Consider the following 26860-nt stretch of genomic DNA (forward strand, 5'->3'; position numbering starts at 1 on the left):
TTAAGGATCTTAACCTGTGTGTCAAGGTCACACAGCAAACAGGAGATGGGGCCAGATTTCCAGCCGACCCAGGCAGACTGACTGGCACTTGTGTACATACCTCGGCAAAATCAAGATGGCACATTTCCAGGGAGAGCCCACCTGATACCTACCCTGGGCCTGCCGAAGGTCAGGGGTTTGGTGTGCTCCACTGGGATGGAGGGCTGAGCATCCCACCCCCCACTCTCAGCCGAGAGTCTGAGCTGGGCAAAGAGCAGCTTGACATGCCATGGTTCTTAAAAACGGAGGAGTGGAGAGGAGGGAGAGGCGGGTTGGTTTTGTACACAAACATTAAAGACAAAATCCCAGGGAGAGATGGGTGAAGAAGGCAGGCTTGGAAGCTCTTCACTATTTACTATAGCAGGGGAAAGAATGGGAGGTTTGTTTCTCAGTCATAAATACTCTGCTTTGATCCCTGTGCATGTCAGAGATAAATGAGTCACTTAGGCCTCAGAAATTAATGATTGTTCTAATTATTACCTTAAGTGACCTAGCCACAGTAGTAATTCTCACCACCCCTTGCAAAGTACCTGTGTCAGGGTTTGACCAGGGTTGGGGAAGAGACTGGATTGAAGTGGGAGTGATTGCCTTCAGTGATGGAGCTCAGTCTGCAAAGAGGAAATCGGGCCTTAGCATTTAAAGCCAGAGAACAGTTAGACCCAGACCCCAGCTTCTAGGCTTTATCTTCTGTCTTTGTCTTCAGGGTCTTGTTGAATCCTGACCCCACTGAGCGGGTTGGACCAGAAATGTCTGCAGAGTGCAGGGCCATCGGAAAGCAAGAGGGCATTTGGTGCAAAGTTAACATGACCTTTCGAAGGCCCCTTCCCATTCAGATTCGAGGAAGAGCTTTGAAGTTTCCTTTGTGTGCATGTTTTCATAGCCCCGATCCTGCTGTACTGGAATTAGCCTGCAACCCTGACCATCCCTGGAGATTTATTTCCCAACTACAAAAATCTAGAAAAATACTGCAAGCTCCACCCACCACCCCAAGCCACTGATTTGCTTCTTCCTCAGGCTAAAATACAAAGGAGAATTCAGAAACCCCACCAGGAGACATGCTGTACGTGTTTGCAGTTTCTCTAGAGTCATTCCGATGACCCCCTAGAACCAGATCTCAGGGCAGGAGCTTGCAAGATGGGTGTGCTGGGAGGTGGGGCGAACATGGTAAGAAGGGGAAGGGTGAGAGAACAGATTGTCCCTGAAGCCGCCAAGCTGTGGGCCAGGGCCCGGGCAGTATCAGCAAGAGCCAGAGAGAATAAAAGCAGGTATACTGAGCCTTTCTAGTCATACTGAATGAACCAACCACTGCATTTTGTGTAGACAAACATCAGTCTCAGGAATCTTTGCTGTTCCAAGGGTCACGAAAGGGCCTCTGCTGTCATATTGGCCAAGCCCACCAGAAGGTCAATAATCAGTAAGTCAGTATTGAAGTGGGGGGTGGGGCGCCGCAGAGGGAGCAAGGAGAGGAGGAAGAAGATTGAAACACATAGATGGACAGGGGGAAGCTGGGAATCCCAAAGCAGCCTTAGATTTTGCTTCCCTTATTTACTTTTCGAAGTAAAGACTCTGAGCAATAGTGCCATCTTGTGGCCACGAGGAGGAATTACAGTCTCTCCGTCTCCCTCCCTCTTTCCTTTTCTGTCTCTCTCATATTGGGCACATTAAGTAGATCACATAATGGGAAGTAGTAATAAGTGTAAGGAAGAGAAATCGAGTGAGGGAACTGTAAGGCTATTTCAGGTTCTCAGGTAGTAATTGACCAGGCACAACTTTTATAAGCAGCTGACATCTGCTCAGAGGCCTGGATGAGGTGAGGGAGCAGGCTGAGCCATGCAAAGTCCTGAAGCCTCTTGTGGATCTTCTCAGGGCTGTGGCTCCAGCAGAAGCAGTGGTAGGAGATGACATGGAGGTGATCTAGGGGTCTGGAGTCCAGGGGCTAAGAATAGATCTCATATGCATCCTTTCTGTGGCCAGCCCTGTCATTGGCATCCAAAGATGCTTTTAGAGAAGTCCACTTGCCCAGGACCCACAGATGACGTGGGGAGGCCATGCTTTCCGTGATCAGGCCAGGCTGACTATGGAAAAGGTCCACAGTCAGGACATTTTCTGGCTCCCATCCTTCCAAATACAGAAGCTGACTTTTTCCTTTGGATGGAGAAACTTAATTAACAAGCAATAAGAAAATTATAATTTCTAGAGTCTCAAATGAAAGATGTCCCTAAAACTCCATAAAAATAGAACTGACCCCATTTCTTAGGGCTTCATTTCTGCTTTCTTTCTTTCTTATTTTTTTTAGCAACACTTAATTTTTTTAAACAAATAATATGTATTCATAGTTTCAAATTCAATAGTGTTGGTTAGGGTTGTTCGTAATACAAAAGAGCATCCTTCCTGCCTCCTCGTCCCTTTCTCCAGAGGCAAGCACATCTAGTACTTTTGGGTATGTCTTCCCCTATTTGAGAATTTGACTTTTTTTTTAATTGGTGGAAAATTGTTTTATAATTTGTGTTAGTTTCTGTCGTACAACAATGTGAATCAGTCATAATTATATAGATATCCCTTCCCTCCTGAGACTTGCCTGCTTCCCCCATCCTGTCCCTCTAGGTAATCACAGAGTGCCGGACTGGGCTCCCTGTGTTATTTAGCAACTTCCCACTAACTATCTATTTCACACATGATAGTGTGTATATGTCAATGCCACTTTCTCAATTCGTCCCACCCTCACCTTCGCCCACTGTGTCTACAAGTCCATTCTCTGAGGTTCATCAGTAACCAGTTTTCTAGCTTCCATGTATATATATATATATATTGAGTAATAATCCATTGTATAAATGTACCACAACTTCTTTATCCATTCATCTTTCCATGGACATTTAGGTTGCTTGTATGTCTTGGCTTTTGTAAATATTGCTGCAATGAACATTGGGGTACGTATGTCTTTTAGAATTGTGGTTTTCTCAGGGTATATGCCAGTAGTGGGATTGCTGGGTCATATGGTAGATTTATTTCTAGTTTTTAAAGGAATCTCCATACTGTTTTCCATAATGGCTGTATCAGTTTACGTTCCCACCAACAGTGCAGGAGGGCTTCTTTTTATCCACATCTCCTCCAGCATTTATTTTTGGTAGATTTTTTGATGATGGCAGTTCTGACTGGTGTGAGGTGATAGCTCATTGTAGTTTTGATTTGCATTTCTCTAATAATGAGCAACATTGAGCATCTTTTCATGGGTTTATTGGCCATCTGTAAGTCTTTGGAGAAATGTTTGGGTCTTCTGTGCATTTTTTGATTGGGTGTTTGTTTTCTGATATTGAACTGTATGAGCTGCTTATATATTTTGGAGATTAACCCTTTGTCAATTACTTTGTTTGCAATTATTTTCTCCCATTCTGAGAGTTGTGTTTTCATCTTGTTTATTGTTTCTTTTGCTGTGCAGAAGCATTTAAGTTTAATTAGGTCCCACTTGTTTATTTTTGCTTTTATTTCCATTAATCTTGGAGGTGGGTCAGAGAGAATCGTGCTGTGATTTATGTCAAAGAGTGTACTGCCTATGTTTATAGTTTCTGGCCTTACATTTAAATCTTTAATCCATCTTGAGATTTTTTTGTGTATGTGTAGGGTGTTAGGAAGTGTTCTAATTTCATTCTTTTATATGTAGCTGTCCAGTTTTCCACTTGTTGAAGACACTATCTTTGCTCCATTGTATATTCTTGCCTCCTTTGTCAAAGATACGGTGCCCATAGGTGCATGGATTTGTCTCTTATTCCATTGGTCTATATTTCTGTTTTTGTGCCAGTACCATACCGTCTTGATGACTGCAGCTTTATAGTATAATTTGAAGCCAGGGCCAGCTCTGTTTTTCTTTCTTAAGATGGCTTTGGCTATTTGGGGGTCTTTTGTGTTTCCATACAAATTGTGAAATTTTTTGTTCTAGTTCTGTGAAAAATGCTGTTGGTAATTTGATAGGGATTGCATTGAATCTGTAGATTGCTTTGGGGTAGTATAGTCATTTTGATAATATGGATTTTTCCAATCCAAGAACATGGTATATCTCTCCATCTGTTTGTGTTGTCTTTGATTTTGTTCATCAAGTGGCTTACAGTTTTCTGCATACAGGTCTTTTGTCTCTTTAGGTAGGTTTATTTTTAGATATTTTTTTCTTTTTGTTGCAATGGTGAATGAGATTGTTTCCTCAGTTTCTCTTTCTGATTTTTCATTGTTAGTGTGTAGGAATTCAAGGGATTTCTGTGTATTAATTTTATATCCTGTGACTTTACTAAATTCATTGATTAGCTCTAGTAGATATTTTTGTGTGTGTGTGGTGTTATCTGCAAACAGTGAGAGTTTTACTTATTCTTTTCCAATCTGGATTCCTTTTATTTGTTTTTCTTCTCTGATTTCCATGGCTAGGACTTCCAAAACTATACTGAATAATAGTGACGAGACTGGGCACCCTGGTTCCTGATCTTAGAGGAAGTGCTTTCAGTTTTTCACCATTGAGAATAGTGCTTGCCATGGGTTTGTCATATATGGCTTTTATTACATTGAGGTAGGTTCTTTCTTTGCTGATTTTATGGACAGTTTTTTTTTTTATCACAAATCAGTGTTGAAATTTGTTGAAAGCCCTCTTTGCATCTAATGTGATGATCATGTGGTTTTTATCTTTCAATTTGTTAATGTGGTGTATCACATTGATTGACTTGTGTATATTGAAGAATCCTTGCATCCGTGAGATAAATCCCATTTAATCATGGCATATGATTATTTAATGTGTTGTTGGAATCTGTTTGCTAGAACTTTGTTGAAGATTTTTGCATCTTGAAGATTTGTCCATCAGTGACATTGGCCTGTAATTTTCTTTTTTTCTGGTATCTTTGGTTTTGGTATCAGGGTGATGGTAGCCTCATAAAATGAGTTTGGGAATTTTCCTCCCTCTGCAATTTTTGAGAATGGTTTGAGCAGGATAGGTGTTAGCTCTTCTCTGAACTTTTGATGGAATTCACCTGTGAAACCCTCTGGCCCTGGGCTTTGGTTTGTTGAAAGATTTTTGATCAGAGTTTCAACTTCAGTGTTTGGAATTGGTCTGTTCATGTTTTCCGTTTCTTCCTGGTTCAGTTTTGGAAGGTTGTACTTTTCTAAGAACTTGTCCATTTCTTCCAGGTTGTCCATTTTATTGGTATATAGTTGCTCATATGGTCTCATATGATCCTTTGTATTTCTGCATTGTTTGTTGTAACTTCTTTTTCATTTCTAATCTTATTGAGTTTTCTCCCCTTTTATCTTGATGAGTCTGGCTGACAGCTTGTAAATTTTGTTTAATCTTCTCAAAGAATCAGCTTTTAGTTTTATTGATATTTGCTATTGTTTCCTCCATTTCCTTTTAGTTTATTTCAGCTTTGGATCTTTATGATTTCTTTGCTTGTACTAACTTTGGGGGGTTTTTGTTCTTCTTTTTCTAGTTGCTCAAGGTATAGGATTTGGTCATTTATTTGATATTTTTCTTATTTTTTCAGGTAGGCTTGTATTGTTATAAACTTCCCTCTTAGCACTGCTTTTACTGCATCTCATAGGTTTTGAGTTGTTGTGTTTTCATTGTCATTTGTTTCTGGATATTTTTTTCTTTCCTCTTTGATTTCTCTAGCGACCTCTTGGCTATTTAGAGGCACATTGTCTGGCCTCCATGTGTCTGTGTTTTGTACAAGGTTTTGATTTTTTTTTCCCCCTGTAATTGATGTCTAATCTTATGGCATTGTGGTCAGAAAAAAATGCTTGATACAATTTCCATTTTCTTAAATTTACCAAGGCTTGACTTGTGACCCAAGATGTGATCTATCCTGGAGAATGTTCTGTGTGGACTTGAGAAAAAATGTGTAGTCTGCCGTTCTTAGATGGATTGTCCTATAGGTCTTCCAATAGATAGACCTAACTTAAGGCTTGTGTTTCCTTCTTAATTTTCTGTTTGGATGACCTGTTCATTGATATTAGTGGGGTGTTAAAGTCCCCCACTACTATTGTGTCAATGTTGATTCCCCCTTTTATAGTTGTTAGCATTTTCCATATGTATTAAGGTGCTCCTATGTTGGATACATATATTTATAATTGCTATATCTGCTTGGATTGATCCCTTGATCATTATGTACTGTCCTTCCTTGTCTCTTGTAACAGTCTTTATTTTAAAATTTATTTTATCTGATATGAGCATTGCTACTCCCATTTTCTTTTGATTTTCATTTGCATAGAATATCTTTTTCCAGCCCCTCATTTCAGTCTGTATGTGTCCCTAGGTCTGAAGTGGGTCTCTTGTAGACAGCATATATAGAGGTCCTGTTTTTGTGTCTATTCAGCCAGTCTGTGTCTTTTGGTTGGAGCATTTAGTCCATTTACATTTAAGGTAATTGTTAATACAGAGCTTCCCTGAGAGCTCAGTTGGTAAAGAATCTGCCTGCAATGCAGGAGACCCTAGTTCGATTCCTGGGTCAGAAAGATCCCCTGGAGAAATGAAAGGCTACCCACTCCAGGATTCTGGCCTGGAGAATTCCATGGACAGTATAGTCCATGGGGTAATAAAGAGTCGGACATGACTGAGCAACTTTCACTTTCACAATTGTTGATATGTCTGATCCTATTACTATTTACTTTAGATTTCGGTTTGTTTTTGTAGATCTTTTCTTTCTCTTATGTTTCCTGTCTAGAGAAGTTCTTTTAGCATTTGTTGTAGAGCTGGTTTGGTGGTTGTAAATTCTCTTAACTTTTGCTTATCTGTAAAGCTTTTGATTTCGCCATCAAATCCAAATGAGATCCTTGCTGGGTCGAGTAATCTTGGCTGTAGGTGTTATCCTTTCATTACTTTAACTGTATCCTGCCACTCCCTTCCGGTCTACAGAGTTTTTGCAGAAAGATCAGCTGTTAACCTTACGGGGATTCCTTTATATGTTACTTGTGGCTTTTCCCTTGGTGCTTTTAATATTTTTTCTTTGTGTTTAATTTTTGTTAGTTTGATTAATTTGTGTCTTGATGTGTTTCTTTTTGAAAGTGAAAGTGAAAGTCGTTCAGTCATGTCTGACTCGGTGATGCCATCCAACCATCTCATCCTCTGTCATCCACTTCTCCTCCTGCCTTCAATCTTTCCCAGCATCAGGGTCTTTTCCAAAGAGTCGGTTCTTCTCATCAGGTGGCCAAAGTATTGGAGTTTCAGTTTCAGCATCAGTCCTTCCGATGAATATTCAGAACTGATTTCCTTTAGGATGGACTGGCTGGATCTCCTTGCAGTCCAAGGGACTCTCAAGAGTCTTCTCCAACACCACAGTTCAAAAGCATCAATTTTTCAGTGCTCAGCTTTCTTTATGGTCCAACTCTCACATCCATACACGACTACTGGAGAAACCATAGCTTTGACTAGATGGACATTTGTTGGCAAAGTAATGTCTTTGCTTTTTAATAAGCTGTCTAGGTTGGTCTTAATTTTTCTTCTAAGGAGCAAGCGTCTTTTAGTTTCATGGCTGCAGCCACCATCTGCAGTGATTTTGGAGCCCCCCAAAATAAAGTCTGTCACTGTTTCCACTGTTTCCCCATCTATTTGCCATGAAGTGATAAGACCAGATGCTATGATCTTAGTTTTCTGAATGTTGAGATTTAAGCCAACTTTTTCAGACTCCTCTTTCACTTTCATCAAGAGGCTCTTTAGTTCTTCTTCTCTTTCTGCCATAAGGGTGGTGTCATCTGCATATCTGAGGTTATTGATATTTTTCCTAGAAATCTTGATTCCAGCTTGTGCTTCATCCAGTCCAGCATTTCGCATGATGTACTCTGCATATAAGTTAAATAAGCAGGGTGACAATATACAGCCTTGAATTACTCCTTTCCCTATTTGGAACCAGTCTGTTGTTCCATGTTCAGTTCTAACTGTTGCTTCCAGATCTGCATACAGATTTCTCAGGAGGCAGGTCAGAGAGTCTGGTATTCCCATCTCTTTAAGAATTTTCCACAGTTTTTTGTGATCCACATAGTCAAAGGCTTTGGCATAGTCAATAAAGCAGAAGTTTTCTGGAACTCTCTTGCTTTTTTTTTTTTTCTCTCTTGCTTTTTTGATGATCCAACAGGTGTTGGCAATTTAATCTCTGGTTCCTCTGCCTTTTCTAAATCCAGCTTGAACATCTGGAAGTTCACAGTTCACATACTGTTGAAGCCTGGCTTGGAGAATTTTGAGCATTACTTTGCTAGTGTGTGAGATGAGTGCAATTGTGCAGTAGCTTGAGCATTCTTTGGCATTGCCTTTCTTTGGGATTGGAATGAAAACTGACCTTTTCCAGTCCTGTGGCCACTGCTGAGTTTTCCAAATTTGCTGATATATTGAGTGCAGCACTTTCACAGCATCATCTTTTAGGATTTGAAATAGCTCAATTGGAATTCCATCACCTCCACTAGCTTGATTCATAGTGATGCTTCCTAAGGCCCACTTGACTTCACATTCCAGGATGTCTGACTCTAAGTGAGTGATCACACCATCGTGGTTATCTGGGTCATTAAGATCTTTTTTTGTATAGTTCTACTGTGTATTCTTGCTACCTCTTCTTAATATCTTCTGCTTCTGTTAGGTCCATACCATTTCTGTCCTTTATTGAGCTCATCTTTGCATGAAAATTTCCCTTGGTATCTCTAATTTTCTTGAAGAGATCTCTAGTCTTACCCATTCCATTGTTTTCCTCTATTTCTTTTTCTCTATTTCTCATCCATGCCTCCATTCTATTTATCTGTGCCTCCATTTTATTTCCAAGATTTGGATCATCTTTACTATCATTACTCTGAATTCTTTTTCAGGTAGATTGCCTATTTCCCTTTCATTTGTTTGGTCTGGTGGGTTTTTACCATGCTCCTTCATCAGCTGCATGTTTCTCTGTCTTTTCATTTTATTTAATTTACTGTGTTTGGGGTCTTCTTCCTCAAGCTGCAAGGTCATAGTTCCTTTTACTTGTGGAGTCTGTCCCCAGTGTGTGGGATTGGACCAGTACCTTGTGAAGGTTTCTTGGTTGGCGGGGACTGGTTCCTGTGTTCTGGTGGGTGGAGCTGGATCTTGTCTCTCTAAAGGGTAATATCACACCCAGTGGTGTGTTGTGGGGTGTCTGTGAGCTTGGTGTGACTGGGCAGCCTGTCTGCTGATGGGTAGGGCTGTGTTCCTATTTTGCTAGTTGTCTGGCATGGGGCATCTGGCACTGGACCTTGCTGGCCTTTAGGTGTGGCCAGGTCTTAGTGCTGAGCCTTTGGAAGAGCTCTCACCAATTTGTATTCCAGCCAATCAGGGATTCTCTGGTGGTTCAGCACCCTGGATTCAGGTAACAGAGCCAATATGAGGAACCACCTCAGAGGTTCAGGTCTGAACCCTTGCTGGAGCACCGAGACTCCACAAGCCTCACAGTGCAGAAGGGAAAAGAAAGGAAGAAATAGGGAAAAAATCAAACCAACCTACAAACAAAAAAAAGAACAGATGGACAAAACCCCAAAACAAATGGTAAAAGCAACATTAATCAGACAGGAACACACAAAGAAACTCACACTCACAAAAAGAAAAAAACAAGAAAAGAATAAGAGGGAACCAAAAAAGAAGAGACCAATCAAATCAATAAACAAATCCGTAAATGAAAACAAACACTAAAAACTAGAGTAGCAAAAATACAAAACCAAAAACATGGACAAAATGCAATATAACAAAAAGGTGGTATAGAAATGGGGAACAAATGAAGTGAACTTATTTAAAAATAAAACATTAAAAAAGGAAAAAGTAAGTAAAGATAAAAAGGATTATTTTTAAGAAAGGAACAACAATGGAACAAAATAAAAAAACAAAAATGTGTACATAGAGAGAGTGGTAGTAAGAAGAATATTATCCTGTGACGTCAGTTGTGCCCACACAATGTGCTCCAGGCAATCTGCCTTCTCAGGAAGTCCTCCAGTATTTCTAGGATGGTCTCTGACCTGCTGTGGGAGCTGTGGGGTCAGACCTGGCCTTGCTCCAGCTTGTACTTGCTCCCAGAGCCCACAGTTGCCCCCAGTGTCCACAGTCTCAGGTTCACTGCAGGGATTTCATCTGCTGCCCCTCTGGCAGTAGGAGTGGCTTCCCTTCCTCTTCTTCGGTCACACAGCCTTTGGTGCTCTGCTTTGGTTTTGGCCCTACCTCTACTTGTAGGCCACCCTCTGGTATTTGCTCCCTGCCCGGACACCATGGGGTGACGGCTGAGGCTTACTCGGGCTCACTTGCTCAGTCAGGCTGGGAGAGGGAGGGTTATGGCAACCACAGTTGGGATGTGCAGTGAGTGCTTGCAGGGGGAGAGGTCTAGTGGATGGTGCTACAATCTGAGTTGGGTCATGCCCTATCCCAGAGGAACTGGCTCTGAGTTGTGGGTCGCTAGAGAGAGCCAACCTGCTTACGCTCCCAGGAGGGTGTGGGTAGTGACCTGCTCACAGCTTGGCAGCTGCCGTGGGGGCCCTCGTGGCCACCTCTGGGCTCATAGGCCCCAGTTCCACTGGCCCCTCACCTCTGCTGCTCATGTAAGCCTCGGCAGCAGCAGGTCCAGAGGTGTGTCCACCTCTGGGGTCAAAGGCTGCAGCCAGCTCATCCCACCTTGTGAAGGTGAGGTCCTGCAGTCTGGAAACACACAGTTAGCGGGTCCCTGGAGTTAGAGGGTCCCCTGACACTGATCTCTGGCCGCTCTGGCAGCCCCAGTCTCTTTTCCCTGGACTCCCTTGGCTGTGTGCACTAGCCCCCTCAGAGTATCTTCACAGCAGTCAACCCTGGTCTTCTCTCTGGGGTCTGACCTCCGAAGCCTGAGCCTCAGCACACAGACCCCAGTTGCTGGGCAGGTGTGCAAACTGCTTCTCAGGTGGGAAGTGCTGGTCGGGAATGATCTCTGTGGTGGATTCTCTGTTTTCCCTTCTGAGCACCTGTTGTTGCATTCCCCTCTGAGGTTCTGGAGCTCCCCCATTCCTGCCAGAGAAGGGGTTTCTGAGTGTGCAGAAACGTTTCCTCCTCCCCACTCCCTTCCCAACGATCAGGACCCATCTGGTTTCCTTTTAACTCTTCTTTTCTTATTGCTGTTTCCCTATCACTTTATACAGATATTATTGTTGTTCAGTCACTAAGTGTGTCCGACTCTGCGACCCCACAGACTGCAGCATGTCAGGCTTCTCTGTCCTTCACCATCTCCTGGAGTTTGCTTAAACTCATGTCCATTGAGACAGTAATGGCATCCAACCATCTCATCCTCTGTCATCCCCTTCTCCTCCTGCCCTCAATCTTTCTCAGCATCAGGGTCTTTTCCAATGAGTCAGCTCTTTGCATCAGGTGGCCAAAGTATTGTAGCTTCATCTTCAGCATCAGTCCTTCCAGTGAATATTCAGGGTTAATTTCCTTTAGGATTTACTGGTTTAATCTCCTTACAGTCCAATGACAGTCTTCTCCAACACCACAGTTCAAAAGCATCAATTTTTTGGTGCTCAGCCTTCTTTATGTGGAGGTGGGCCTGCCTTTTTGGAAGTCTGAGGTCTTCTGCCACCCTTCAGGAGGTGTTCTGTAGGAACAGTTACATATGCACCTGTATTTCTGATGTATTTGTGGGGGAGGAAGATGATCTCCACATCTTACTCTTCCTCCATCTCCCACCAGACTTAAGAAGTTGACTTTTGATGTAAGAAATCCAACATGCTTTGCTGTCTGGCTCAGTGTTTTCTTTCCCCAAATTGTTGGCCCCAAAATTGTGGCCAGTGGTGATTCCACAGCTCTGCCTTTACTTCTATCAAACAGTACAGATCTCCAGCTGAACGTCCCAACTAAGAATGCAAAGGTGAAAAAAAAGCAGTCTTTCAGAGGGAGAGAATGCCCAAGAGTTCAAGATCTGCTTGTTGGCCAGTTCGTGCTCCAGGCTGGCTTACTCTTGCCCCTTGCTCGTTTCACAAATAGCACACAGTGTCCAGGTGTGTTTTGCTCTATTTCCAGGTTAACAGGGCACAGTTTGCAGGTGTGCTTACAAAATATCACCTGGAACATTATTTGGGGGTAGGGAGGAGGGAACTAGGCTTTTATTCTTGATTTTGAAGCATTATAGTCTCTGTAGGCAGGGAGCCAGTTGCTTACAAGTAAAACTGCTCCAAACTAGATTGTTATCACAGCCCATTTGGATTGGCTTTTCCAGCACATGAATCAACAAGAATGAGTCAAGAGCTTCCTGAGTGGCCTCTGGGTAGATGAGGTGACTGATTTAATCAGGTTCTTTGACTCAGAAGGTCTGAAATGCCCGAAACAAGAAGCCTGAGGACTTGATAGCTTTTCTCAGCGTTTGCATTCACCATCCTGTGCAAGGGGCCCCGGTCTGTTCCCAGAGAGCGTTCTATAGCCTGGTGGTGGCCAGATCAAATAACCGCTAACAAAATAAAATAACCAAACCAAAACAAAGGCCCACTGGAATGTTATGAAACAGTGAATTCAGTCTTTTCATTTTTGTGGTTTTGGTGACTGTTTTATTTGGGCGTGTTCTTGACACTTGATGGTTTCAGAGGGTTCTAGCCAAGAAGAAGTCCTTTGATGAGAAAGTGTAAGTTGCTCCTTGTAACATTCCCAGTGTTAGGAAACTTGGGCTGACTGTAGCTCCAAGCTCTTCCTCCCGGCTCTCCAAGTGTCTCCTGCTCACATATGTTTGGCAGGTCAGTTTGCTCAGGCAGTACTGTCTTGTCACAGCGCTCCACAAGGGGCACCTGCCTGGGTCTGGGAAAGTCCCTATGAGGAGCTTTGGCTTTGGTTCAGCCTGTACCTGGGCCTGTGTGTAGGGAGGATGGGCTGGTCACTGCTGCCTTGAAGCTAACCCAGTCTGGCCTGGATCACAAGCTCTAATAGATTCACTGAGAGTCAAAACACTGGCTACCAGGGCAAAGGAGGATGTAGCCGTCCCCTCCCTGCCATTGCCACCTCTCCAGCAAGGGTGAGGATGACATTTGCCTCTGTGTGGTTTTCAGTTTTAGGAAGATGGAGGCTGGGAATTGGGGGCACAGAGAGGCCTGGAAATTTTGATAAGGGCTTAGAGCAGGATTCTTAGGGTGCTGCCCACAGGTTGTCTATAAACCACGGCAACATTTCATGAAAGCAGTTTGGTGATATGTATCATGCCCAGGTCCTTTCGGGCTTATTGTGAGTTATCAGTTACTGTTAAATTTTAAGATTACCCTTTTTCATTCTTAAAAATGTCCTGCTTTGGGGGATCAGTGATGTGACCACCCAGCATTTGGGATACCTTTGGGAAATGTATCCTAAGAATGTTTACAAAGATGTAGCTTCAGAGAGGTTTAGCACAGGGCTACTAGGCACCAAGAAAAGTTAGAGATAAATTATGTGTCCTACAATAAACAATTAATTAAATTAGTTAAGTACATTATAGTGCCTCCACATAGTGGAATGCTAGGTAGCCATTAAAAGTGAAGTGTAGCAAAATAGTAAATAGCATAAGAATGCTTGCATATTATTAGGGAAAATTACTAAACACCATGTTTTATATATACAGATAGATAGGTATCTATATATAGAGTTATGGTATTATTCAATCCTGGTTTACAAAGAAAAAGAAACATATGCATTTAATAAAGGATTGAATGAATACATACTAAACTATTTGTGGTTATCTCTGGGAAGTGGGAACTTCCCTGGTGGCTGAGTGGTAAAGAATTTGCCTGCAATGCAAGAGACCCAGGTTTGATCCCTGAGTTGGGAAGATCCCCTGCAGGAGGGCATGGTAACCCACTCCAGTATTCTTGCCTGGAGAATCCCATGGACAGAGGAGGCTGGTGGGCTACAATCCGTAGGGTCACAAAGAGTCAGACATGACTGAAGCGGCTGAGCCCCACGCACGCTGGGAAATAGGGTTAGAAGTGGTTCCTATATTCTCCTGTATGCTTTTTTGTGTGTTTCTAAATTTTCTACAATGAACGTGTAGAAGATTAGTGTCCAGAGATATGTGCATCCTAATCCTTAGTCTGTGACTATGTTAGCTTACGTGGCAAAAGGGAATTAAGTTTGCAGATGAAGTCGTCACTGCTAATCAGTTGACCTGGAGAAGCAGAGAGCTGATGGAATAATCCAAGTGGGCCCAATGTCATCACGTGCATGCTCAGTTGCCTCTGTCATATCCAACTCTTTGCAACCCCATGGACTGTAGCCCACCAGGTTCCTCTGTCCACAGGATTTCCCAGACAGAATACTGGAATGGGTTGCCATTTCCTCCTCCAGGGGATCTTCCCTACCCAGGGATCAAACCTGTGTCTCCTGTATCTCCTGCATTGGCAGGTGAATTTGCTACCGCTAAACTACCTGGGAAGCTCAATGTCATCACAGGGATCTCTAAATGTGGAAGAGAAAGGCAGAAGAGAGATGTCTTGGGAGAAAGGCTCCACCATCTATTGAAGATGGAAGGGAACATGGAGCCCAGAAATGCCAGTGACTCATGGAAGCTGGAAAAGGCGAGAGAATGGGTTCTCTCCTGGAAAAGGAATTCAGCCCTGCCAACACCCTGATTTTACCCCAGGGAGATCTGTTCTGGACTTCTGACATCTAAAACTTTAAGATGATAAACTTGTGTTGTTTTAATCTTCTAGGTCTGTGGAAGTTGGTTACAGCAGCAATAGGAAACTTACACAACAAATTTCTTTTTTGAAAAGTCAGAGAAAAGATGATAATAAAAGTCATTTTAGAAGAAATGTTTAGAAAGTGCTCTTTATAATTTAAACCAACAGCCATCCAAGGAGGAGGAGGAGGTGGAGGAGCTAGGAGGAGGGCTGGCACAATCTTTTTCCTACAAAAAATCTGCAGGAAGTGCCCATAGGCATAGCTGGCTATTGGTTTCTTATTCGTAGAAAATAATAATGCAAGGGAGGAGTAAATAACCTGAGGGGCAAGTAGCCTGAGAACTGTCCTACAGCAGGGTACAGTGAATTGCACAAAATGGGGCAAAAGCAATGAGAACTTGGTTCTCCCAGAGGGGAGAACCAGGGAGCTGTTGCCTTTGTGAACTCTGGGGTTAGGAAAGGAAACCATACTTGAAAGGAAACCCTTGTCAAGTGACAAGTGAGTGGAAACTGATGGGTTGTTGTGCTGGCTTGTGCTGGCAAATCCCATTCTGGCACCAAGGAACAGAAGAGGCGTGATGGGCATGGCCCATGGGGAGGTTTTCCAGCCCCACCCAGGCAGGGAGCTGAGCGTGTTTGCTGTCTTGCCCATTCTGAACTGTTCACTGAAGCACTGTCACATCGGAGAGTTCAGAGGATCTTTTCTTAGATAAAATCCTTTCCTGTTTACTTTGAAGGAAAATTTTATTTATCTTTTTGGCTGTGCTGGGTCTTAGTTGCGACAGGTGGGATCTAGTTCCCTGACCAGGGATCTAACCTGGGCCCCCTGCATTGTTAGCATGGCATCTTAGCCCCTGGGCCACTAGGGAAGTCTCTGAAGGAACTTTTAAGGATATGCCAGACCCTTAGCAAAGGCTATAATGAATAAGGCACCTATAAATGGAAACGGCATTTTTTTCCCTCTGTTAGTGGGTCCAAAACCACTTCCGTTTCTGGAACAGAGAGGACTCTGTGGAGGTGGGTGCTGAGCTGGGCCCACTCACTCCACAGGCCACCACCTCCATTGTGTGGCTCTCAGCCCTGGACAAGAGACAGGTACTTCCTCTCCCAGTCAGCTCCCCAGGCATTCGCCTGCCTATCGCTATCCTGGAGGCTCAGTCAGTCCACACAAGTGCTGAACATTCATAATTACTTGGTCAGTGAGGCTTCATTTTTTTTGCTTAAGCTGTACGTGCCACAAATTCCAGAAGGTGACACCTTTTCCTAGTATTTCAGATTTTGATGACCAAGTGGTTTGTTTTATTCATGCTGTTCATTATTGCCTATGTGTGTTTAAAAACCTCAATATATCATACATGCAAAGTAATATGTATTATGTATCTAGAACCATGCTTGAGTACCCCCCACCTCTTAGGACAGTTACTGCTACCTTTGAAGTCCCCTGTGGTCCCCTCTCTCAGAGAAGTAGCCCGGGGACCACTGGGCCAGAAATTCTGACGTAGACTATCTCTGGCCACAACACTGGCCACCGTGCCAGCAAGAATCAGGGGTGTGTGACCAGAATATTTTCAACCTCCAAGCATTTCTCTTAGCTGGGTGTTTAATGAAGACCTGTCCCCCTGAGCTTTCCACACTGGGCTTGAGTAGAAATAAATCTTCCCTGAGACTTGAATTTCAGCACATCATTCTTTTGTTTTCCTTTACAGCGTTACCACCTTTGTATGCATTCCAATACAATATGCCATTTATTTTTGCTAGTTTTTAAAAATGTGTATAAATAGAACGTATGCCTCTTCTGTGATGCTTTCTTTTCCCTCAGGATCATGTGTTTTTGATACCCAGTCCTGCTGTGGCGTGTCATCTTACATCTCAGGCAGGCCCCTCAGCCTTCATACTTCCTGTGACCCTGAAGGCTGAAGGGCCATGGGCTTGGGGTTTGCCTTTGTCCGACCGTCCTGCTGGAGACTCCCTTTCTTTCTCATTGCCTCCTTCTTTCTCATTGCCTTCCTCTTGCCTCCTTCTCTGCATCTTCCACTATAACCTCCTTCAAGTGCAAAGACCACCCATTCCCACCCACACTGGTGCATTCACGCACAGGGTGTTTGGAGACAAATGTACAACCATAATGATTACTTGGAGAGGGTTAACAACTGTGACTCTTGTACTTTGCTTGCTCTCCACTCAGCTATGCTAGGCAGAGACGTCGTGCTGGTCCTGTCAGGGTCTGCTGATCATGGGCACCTGTCTGCACTTCCCCTGTGGGGCCAGGACCCGGGCCAGTGGACACATTTGGGCCACCAATCACACTTGTTAGAGAAGAAGCCGTCTAAGCTACTGGGATATGTGGCAGGTTTCCTGGGAAGTGGCTAAACTGCCTTTTGCCAATGTAATGAAATGAAAAACAGATGCTTGGAGTGCTGGGTGGAGCCTGGGACATGCTTGTCTTGGATTGATGGGGCTGAGGGACAGAGGGAGGGGGCATCGGACAGTGAATGAGCCTGGCTCTGCACAGGGCAGAGGCCTCATTGTTGTTCAGTCCCTAAGCCGTGTCTGACGCTTTGCGACCCCATGGACTGCAGCACGCCAGGCTTCCCTGTCCTTCACCATCTCCCAGAGTTTGCTCAAACTCATGTCCATTGAGTCAGTGATGCTGTCTGACCATCTCATCCTCCGTCACCCACTTCTCCTTTTGCCTTCAATCTTTCCCAGCATCAGAGTCTTTTCCAATGAGTCAGCTTTTCACATCAGGTGGCCAAAGTATTGGAACTTCAGCATCAGTCCTTCCAGTGAATATTCAGGGTTGATTTCCTTTAGGATTCACTGATTTGATCTCCTTGGTGTCCATGGGACTCTCAAGTCTTCTCCAGCACCAACAGAGGCCTTGGTGAGAAAGTAAAGGCCCAGGGCCCATGCCTCCCAGAGCTTGGTGTTTGTAAATGACTGCTGATGTGTACAAACTGAAGGCTTTGCTAGGTCAGCTGGGAACGCCTAGTGAGGGCATGTAGGATGTGCCTGACTGAGTTGTCAAGGGATGCTTCAGAGGAAGAGAAACACCAGGTCTTACAGGGTGGATGGAAATCTGAGTCAGGAGAGGGTGTTGCAGGCAGAGGAAATGCCCAGTACTGAGGCCTGAGAGGGTTCTTCAGGCTGCAGAGCATCTGCTCACACAAACCACCTGGAGTTGGCAAATTCAGAAAGACAGGAAGAAGAAGGGTGGTTGTCAGGTCTGAGGAGGGGGATAGGGAGTTAGTGTTTCATGGGTATAGTTGCAGTTTTGCAAGATGAACAGTTCTGTGGATTGATGGTGGTGATGGTTGCTGCTGCTGCTAAGTCACTTCAGTAGTGTCCGACTCTGTGTGACCCCATAGACGGCAGCCCACCAGGCTCCCCTGTCCCTGGGATTCTCCAGGCAAGAACACTGGAGTGGGTTGCCATTTCCTTCTCCAATGCATGAAAGTGAAAAGTGAAAGGGAAGTTGCTCAGTCGTGTCTGACTCCTAGCAACCCCATGGACTGTAGCCTACCAGGCTCCTCCATCCTTGGGATGTTCCAGGCAAGAGTACTGGAGTGGGGTGCCATTGCCTTCTCTGGGTGATGGTTGCACTCCATTATAAATGTACTTAATGCCACTGGATGAAGAGTGCATCATTTAAAAATGGTTAAGATGGAATATATATATGTGAAAAGTGAAAGTCACTCAGTCATGTCTGACTCTTTGCAACTCCATGGACTGTAGCCCGCCAGGCTCCCCTGTCCATGGGATTCTCCAGGCAAGAATACTGGAGTAGGTAGCCATTCCCTTCTCTACGGGATCTTCCCAACCCAGGGGTTGAGCCCAGTCTCCTGCATTGCAGGCAGATTCTTAACTGTCTGAGTCACCAGTCTGGTGTGTATATATATATATATACCATATGTGTATATATATATATATGTAGGATATAGGATTGGGCTTCCCAGGTGGCACAGTGGTAAAGAATCCACCTGCCAATGCTGGAGACATGGGTTCAATTCCTGGTTCAGGAAGATCCTGTGGAGTAGGAAATGGCAACCCACTCCACTATTCTTGCCTGAAAAAGTCCGTGGACAGAGGAGCCTGTCAGGCTTCAGTCCATGGGGTCACAAAGAGTTGGACGTGACTGAGTGGCTAAGCATACACACACACACACACATATTGGGTCAGCTAAAAAATTCATTTGGTTATGGAAAGGTGTTATGGAAAAACCTGAACTTTTTGGCTGTCCCAGTATATTATTCCCAAGCACGGAAGTTGCTTGGTCCAGGGTGTAGCACTGAGCAGGCCCTTGGGAGAGCTGGGTGTGGGTGGATGGGTTTCTGTGGGGTAGGAGTGGCCTGAGATAGACCCAGGACGGGTAGGCAGGTGTCTGTGAGCCAGGCCTTCTGTGCCAGGCCAGGGGAGGGCTTAGCAGGGTGTGCCCTGGTCTTGCATCTTGGGAAGATCCTCTTGAAACTGTGTGGAGGGATTAGAGCTGGAATCAGGGCACCAGTTAGGAGACTGTCCGGAAAATGATTCTGAAGTCCTGACGGGTAAGTCAGACAAAGCCAAGGGAGACACCAGGGTTCAACAGGGCAGCATTTTGGTGTCTATGAGGATGTATGATCCTGAGAACCTCGAGAAGTATGTTAAGAATGAGACTCAAAGTTCTAGAGATAGGAGAAGATGTTTACACTAGTTAGAGAGCCAGGGAAATGCAGAGCCCAATCCAGTGAAGAAGCCCACGGGCTGTAATCTGACTTGAAATTGTAAGCAGTGGTGACATATTTCTAAGGAAGGCAGACCCCTTCTTAACTTACAGTGACCCTGCAGGGGCAGATACAGAGGGTTGAGGTGTCCTTTCAGAGTTGTTATTGTTGTTCAGTTGCTAAGTCATGTTCGACTCTTTGTAATCCCCATGTGAGGCAGCACTCCCTGCTTCCCTATCCTTCAGTATCTCCTGTAGTTTGCTCAATCTCATGTCCATTGAGACAGTAATGGCATCCAACCATCTCATTCTCTGTTGTCCCCTGCTCCTCCCACCCTCAATCTTTCCCAGCATTAGGGTCTTTTCCAATGAGTCAGCTCTTTGCATCAGGTGGCCAAAGTATTGGAGCTTCAGCTTCAGCATCAGTCCTTCCAATGAATATTCAGGGTTGATTTCCTTTAGGATTGACTGGCTGGATCTCCTTGCTGTCCAAGGGACTTCCAAGAGTCTTCTCCAGCACCACAATTTGAAAGCATCAATTCTTTGGTGCTCAACCTTCTTTATGGTCCAACTCCCACATCTTAAAAAAAAATCAAGACCCTGCCTGGGTGTCACTCCTAGAGGTTCTGACTGACTTGGTGTTGAGTGGGGCCAGGTGACATTAATATGCAGACATCAGCAATGAGAGCCGCGTAACACCTGGCTGGATCAAGAAAGGCCTTACTGATCCTGTTCAGGTGACTTGCCTGGGAGTAAGGGCAGCCTGCTGGAGGGTGTTGAAGGTTTGCATGATGTGGTGTCTCTCTGAACAAGAATCACTCTGAAGAATGGACCATTCCATAAGAGTAGAAGCAGGGAGGCAAGTTAGAAAAGTGTTAGAATAATCCATGTGAGGGACCTGGTATAGAGGTAGAAGTAAAAAGTAGTTTGATTCCAGGTGTTCTGAAGGAGGGAGCAAGAGGCCAGGTGGATGGATTCCTCTGGGGTGGAGAAGGCTCAACAATGGCCTCTGAGTTTGGGTGACTAGAGCCCCCCTTTTCTCTAGTCTTAAGGCCTCTGTCCTCCTGCAGTTCCACACCCACAGAAAAGATAAGAACCCAGAAGGGTTCCTTTCTGTCAACTCCACATTGGCCATAAGAGGCTACCTTATAAGCTTCTTTCCTTATAAATGTCATGATTTTCCCATAATTGAACTGTGTTCTCAAGGCTATAGCTAAGTTTCTCTGAGTGCCCCCACCACATCCACTCCCAATAGAATAAAAACAGCTGTGAGAACATAGAAAATCATGCTATGGGTTAAACCTTGGCTAAAACTCTGTGAGAAGGCAGTGGCACCCCACTCCGGTACTCTTGCCTGGAGAATCCCACGGACAGAGGAGCCTGGTGGGCTGCCGTCGGGGGTCACACAGAGTCAGACACAACTGAAGTGACTTAGCTGCAGCAGCAGCAGCAAAACCCTGTGAAGCAGAAATGGAGTCTTTTTTTGGTTTGTTGTTTTGCTTTTCTTGCAAAGTCTTAAAGTTTTGTGGTTTTTTTTAACTTTTATTTTGTATTGGGGTATAGCTGATTAACAAACAGTGTTGCGATAGTTTCAGGTGAAGAGTGAAGGGACTTAGCCATACACACACATGTATCTGCTGCTGCTGCTAAGTCGCTCAGTCGTGTCCGACTCTTAGCGACCCCATGGACTGCAGCCTACCAGGCACCTCCGTCCATGGGATTTTCCAGGCAAGAGTACCGCGGTGGGTTGCCGTTGCCTTCTCCGACACATGTATCTATTCTCTCCCAAATGCCCCTCCCATCCGGGCTGTCACATAACATTGAGCAGTGTTTCATGTGCTATATAGGAGGTTCCTATTGGTTATCTGTTTTAAATATAGCAGTATATATATGTCCATCCCAAACTCCCTAACTATCCCTTCCCCCTATCCTTTCCCCCGGGGAAAGGTAACTCCCTTCTCTAGCCTGTGAGTTTCTTTCTCTTTTGTAAATTTAAGTTCATTTGTATCATTTATTTTTAGGTTCCACATATAAGGGATGTCATAGGATATCAGAAACAGCAGTCTTAAAGACAAGGAAACTGAAATTCAGGGAGTGAAGCTACTAGCCTGATAATAGCTACCCCTTAAGAGAGCTTCCTGCCTGCTAGGGAGCTTTGGATGGTCGTGTGTGTGTGTGTGTGTGTGTGTGTGTCCACCACAAAAGAATTCTCCACACCAGCTGAGTGCCTACAATTCAACTCAATTCTGAAACTATCTACCCAGAGACAGCATCAGATTCCACTGGTTAAGGGCTCTGCCCCACACATCTGCTCTCACTTTAGAGGTCACAGCTCCAAGTTGTTCTTGGTGCCTTTGATTTACGGGCTGTACATCAGAGGTTCCCATGACCCCTCCTCAGGTTTGATTAATTTGCTGTAGTGGCTTATAGAACTCAGAAAAAGGTTACTGATTAGATTACTGGTTGCTGTAATCTAATTACAGTAACCTGGTTACTGTAACTCAGGGACAGCCGCATGGGAGAGATGCATAGGGCAAGGGGCACAAAGCTTCCAGCTCTGAGGGTACCACTCTCCCAGCACCTCCGGGCTTTCTTCACCTAGAAGTTCTCTGCATCCTATCCTTCTGGATGTTCTTGGAGGCTTCACTACATAGGCATCAATGACCAAGTCACTGGTAACTAAACTCAGTTTCTAGCCCCTCTTTCTTCCTCGGAGCTCCTGTGGTGGGACTGAAATTTCCATTCCTCTAATCACCTGGTTGGTTTCCCTTAGAAACCAGCCCCATCCTTAGGTGCTGTCTAAATGTTATTAATATAAAAGACACATGTATGAGTCTCTTCACTTAAAAGCCAGAGTTTTAGAAGCTCTGTGCCAGGAGCAGGGAAGACCAAACATACAATTTTAAATTACAATACCACAGGTGGCAAAATGATTGAGCTTGGTGTAGCCCTTATAACTTCTCAGGTTGTCTTCATGCTGAGCATCCCTGTCCCCCTGTCCCCACCCATCTAGTCTGAGCAGGTACCAGAGCTGCCTTTGCAATGTCTTCTATGAAGATGCTTTTCCCCTGTGAGTGCCTTCATCCTTAATCCCCCCATGTCCCTCCCCTTTGAGGGAATCAGTCCTGACTGCCAGCTGAAGGGAGCATCATCTCCCACAAGTTGCATGTGATGTCTTTTTACTCGTATTTTTTAAACAATCTCTCCTTATATCATCCCCTCAACAGATTAAAGGTGCTAGTCTCCTAGGCCAGGCACAGGAGAAGTATGAAAAAGAAAAATATGAGCTTTGCTCCTCAGAGCACTCATTTGGACAGGGTTTCTTCCCAGTGCCTCTACATGGTTGTTTTTCTCTTGCAGGACTCGGACCTTCTTGGACAGAAATGCCCCTTTGTCCTGAAAGGCTAGATGGGTGAATTCTCCAACCTGATGATGCAGAGTCAGTGTCCTCAGAACATCTGATGCAGCTGGACCATCTGGTCTGGCCCCCAAAGTCCATGTCAGTGGCTTTATGGTCACAGGAAATGATGACTATAGGGTGAATTCCTACAAGATAGTGTTTTGGGGGGTCTCCCTTATGGCAGAAAGCAAGGTGGTTCCTGCCCGTTGGACGAAAAGGGTGCATGTTGACGTCACTCAAGCTCTGGCTGTCCTGTGGTCCCACTGTCTCAGCACTGTGCTCGAGGAGGGAGATGAGGCCTTCCAGGGGAAGTGTTATGTCTTCCAAGATCCCAGAGCAGATTCAGGGCAAAGGATTGTGAAGCCTCACGATCACAGTCTCCTCGTCCCTTTTCAGAGACCTTCCTCCAAACCCACTGCTAGCAATACTGGACCATAAACTCAAGCAGAGAGGAAATCTGGTGTTTCCGGAACAATCTTCTTCATGTTCCTCAGCAAACCTGCAGAAGATGACAGCCTGGTCACCACATCACTAGAAGCAAGTGTGAAGGATTTTAGAAAAACAGCCTCTGCTCCAGCCCCAGTGGAAACAGCCGTCTCTGATCCAAGGTGGCCAGAGAACCCAGAGAAAATAGCCTTGCCAGGCCCTCAGCCAGTGAAGCCCTTCCAGCACTGTGGTTCCTATAAGAAGCTCCCTGGCAGCCACTCACAGTTTGGTCCTCCTCTGTAGGAGGGAGAAGCCTAGAAGGCACTTTAGAGGATGGGATCAGTCAACCACTTTCTCTCAGCCCTTCCCAAGAGGTGAAGAGCAATCCTGGAGGGTGCCAGCAAATGAATAAATGCCTGTCCTGACAAGAGTCTATCCTGGTGAAACACCGCACTTCCTATGGAATAAAGGGCAGGCGTGGCTGCTGAGGCCCAGCAGTCCTTGGAGGGCAGGACATCTCTCTCCCTTCGTCACACAGCTTTCTCACCTTGCCAAGTCCTCTTTTCCTGTGTCCAAGCTGAGAGCTGTCTGGCTGACTCTGCGGAATTCTTGCTGGTCCTGCAGACACCCCTACTTCTGCATCGAGGCCTTGGCTAAGTGCTGGGCTCATCTCCAGGGAGGCCGGTATCACCTTTGCAGGTGGCTGCATCTCCGGGTGGTGGAGTGTTGTTACCACCTACTCTCTCCATGGTCTTCAAGTGACTCCCTCTGAGGCAGAGCCATAGCTTGTCCCTTGGATGGCCTTGACCTCACCCTTTCCAGAGCCAGGACAGACAGCCTGCCCCTGAATATGACTGCTGAGGGTGTCTCCTCATGGAATCATGAGCATCTTACAGAAAGAGACCCAATATACAGTTCCTGGAGTCCAGAGGGGCTGGCCACAGAGCCACTGGAAGGCTGGGCCAGAGTGACACTGACCACGGCCCCCACCAGGTTCTTCTAGCCACCGCTGCCCCTCACTGGGATTCCCACCCTCGCCTACCGCAGAGGTTCTGGGACACCAGGGTGGCGGCCTGTGCCAGCTTCACGGCCGGTGTCAAGTTTACAGTTGCCTTGAGACTGGGAAGGTCTCAGACAGAGACTGAGTCCGGCCATCCCCTCGGTCTGGTCCCATCAGGGAAAAAGCACAGTGGCTGCTGGCCTCTCTGCTGTGTTCCCTGGGAGCTGCCATTCAAGCTTCCTGTGACTAACACATTCCTTCTGTAGAGCTCACTGGTTTTCCTGGCTCCCTCTCCAAGTCTGGCCAGAGCAGAGCTGGCATCTAGAAGTTGTTTTTTTTTTTTTTAATGTTGAGTGTTCTTTGCAGTTTTTTTTTCAAATAAATTAATTTATTTTGGCTGTGTTGGGTCTTCATTGCTACGCACAAACTTTTCTCTAGTTGTGGTGAGTGGGGGCTACTTGTCATCGCGGTGCGCAGGCTTCTCATGTGGTGGCTTCTCTTTTTGTGGAGCACAGGCTCTAGGCACACAGGCTTTAGTAGTTACTGTGTGGAGGCTCAATAGCTGGCATCCCTGGGCTCTAGAGCACAGGCTCAATCGTTGGGGTACAGGGCCTTAGCTGCTCTACAGCATGTGGAATCTTCCCAGGCCAGGGATTGAACTGGTGTCCCCTACATTGGCAGAAGGCTTCTTAACCACTAGACCACCAAGAGAGCCCCCATCTAGAAGTTTAGTAAGTGCTTCCCAGCCTGAGCCTGAGGAAGCAGTTTCCAGTGGGGCGATGGCTGGTCCTCACTACTTGAGGAGGAATGGGAACTTGCTCCCCACCACAGCCTAGAAGAGAGAGCACAGACGTAGCAGGCCTCCTTAAAGGGAGAAGACTGAGTGGTGCTCTGTGCCCTTTTGCTGCTGAGACAGTTTTCTGGTTCTGTTGCATCGCAAACTGCCCCAAAACTTAGTGACTTAAAGAAACAGCCACTTTTTTCTTCTCATTTTTGTGGGTCAGAAATTTAGGCAGGTCTCAGAGGAGTGATTCTTGCTGTGGGATTCCATGTGGGATTTACTGAAGTTTCTTGGTGGTATTTAGCTGAAACTTGGGCTGGTCTGAAGGGTGCAAGATGTCTTTCCTTATCGGCATTCATAATATGAATGTTAGGGGGACAGCTGGAGGGCTAGATGCAATGTGTCCTTGTTTATATAGTCCTGAGAACTCTTTAGTCAGATTTCTGCAAGGTTGCTGGGTTTCTCCTGAGACCAAGAGACCAAGCTAGAAGCTGAATAGTCTTGATGTAGCTTCAGGTGTCATGCCATGTGACTTCCGCTGTGGCCCATTGATCAAGTTGGTCACTGAGGCCAGGCAGATGCAAGGGGAGAATAAGAAGACTCTACCTTTCAGTGAGTGGAGTAGCAGAGTTTTTATGGTCACCTTTGTTTTTTATTTTATTTAATTATTTGGCTGTGCTGGGTCTTAGTTGTAGCATGTGGGATCCAGTTCCCTGACCAGGGATTGAACCTGGGCCCCATGCATTGTGAGTGTGGAGTCTTAGCCACTGGACCACCAGGGAAGTCCCTATGGCTACCTTTAATTACTAATTTATGCATCTTGAATCTGTGGATGCATGTTTTTTGTACATTCAAGAAAACTTGCCGCGATTTCTTCCTCAGCTGCACATGGGATCCTCCCAGACTAGGGATTGAACTGCAAGGCAGACTCCCAACCACTGGACCACCAGGGAAGCCCTGTCCCACTCCTTTTTATCCTCTAGGTCTCAGCTCAGATGCCACCAACAGTTACTGTCACATCACCCTGTTCAATTCTATCAGAGAACTTACTGCTATCAGCAGTTTTCTTGTCTTTCTCACTGGAATCCAAGTGTCACAAAGGCACGTCCCCTGACTTGTTCACTAGTGTATCCCCAGGTCCCAGCAAGTTCTGGGCACATAGCTCATATCTGGTGCATGAATGCTATCTCTCCTTGGAGTATCTTTTGTAGGAACTTCAGGAAATACAATGATAAAGACTGAAGAATAACTTATACTTTTAGACTTTATGGAATCCTAATGAGGGAGGGCTTTGAGTAACGGGAAGGGTCTTAAAAAAAATGCTCTGGAAGTATTTTCTCAGTTCTAGGGGGCCTTGTTTATTTCCATTAGTAGGGATCCACTGAGTTGAATGAGTACCAGTTATTCTTTCTCAAATACCTTACAGAAAAATAGGTGTATTCATTCCAGCTTTTGAACCCCCTCTATCCAACTCTGCCAAGTCATTAGGTTTTAGAATCCCATCAGATTTAAGTTAAACTTCTTTCTCCAAAGCCCATGGTCTGAAGTTGGTGGGTTATTAGGGCTGGTGGAGCCCAGGAACCTGATTCTACTCTAAGTGAGTAAGTGCTGGGTCCCCTGGGACCCTGGAATGTGGGGGTGTAGGCGGGAGTCCCTCCACTGGAGGGACTGTGTCATAAATGGGCAGGACGCCTGGCAGATGCCCGAGAGCCCTGTGACTTGGACGTTCTGGGTCTGCCAAGTGTTCCGTAGGGTGTTACTGCCCCATGACGCACAGAGCAAAAAGCAACTTGTTAACGTTTAAAGTGAGACAGCACTATTCATTTCCCGTCAGGACCTGTATGTGAACAGTGACTGCACATCTGTAGCTAGAGGTGCTTGTTCTGGGAGGGTGGTTACAGAATTTCAGTCCCGAAT

General features: G+C 45.2%; 1 long non-coding RNA gene and 1 other non-coding gene across 2 annotated transcripts in view; one reads left to right on the forward strand and one right to left on the reverse strand.

The window, feature by feature from the left end:
- The window catches only part of LOC122441818, a 114691-nt gene extending 90175 nt beyond the window's left edge, over nucleotides 1-24516 (forward strand). The window contains exon 4 of the long non-coding RNA XR_006269447.1: nucleotides 22697-24516. This is a non-coding gene — a long non-coding RNA (uncharacterized LOC122441818). The remainder of the gene's footprint in view (nucleotides 1-22696) is intronic.
- A 1136-nt stretch (nucleotides 24517-25652) lies between these two features.
- On the reverse strand, nucleotides 25653-25725 carry TRNAV-CAC. Its single transcript has one exon. It is a non-coding gene; the product is annotated as a tRNA-Val (tRNA).
- Nucleotides 25726-26860: the final 1135 nt, after the last annotated feature.

The sequence above is a fragment of the Cervus canadensis genome, chromosome 5 (genome assembly GCF_019320065.1).
Source record: "Cervus canadensis isolate Bull #8, Minnesota chromosome 5, ASM1932006v1, whole genome shotgun sequence".
Taxonomy (NCBI): Eukaryota; Metazoa; Chordata; class Mammalia; order Artiodactyla; family Cervidae; genus Cervus; species Cervus canadensis.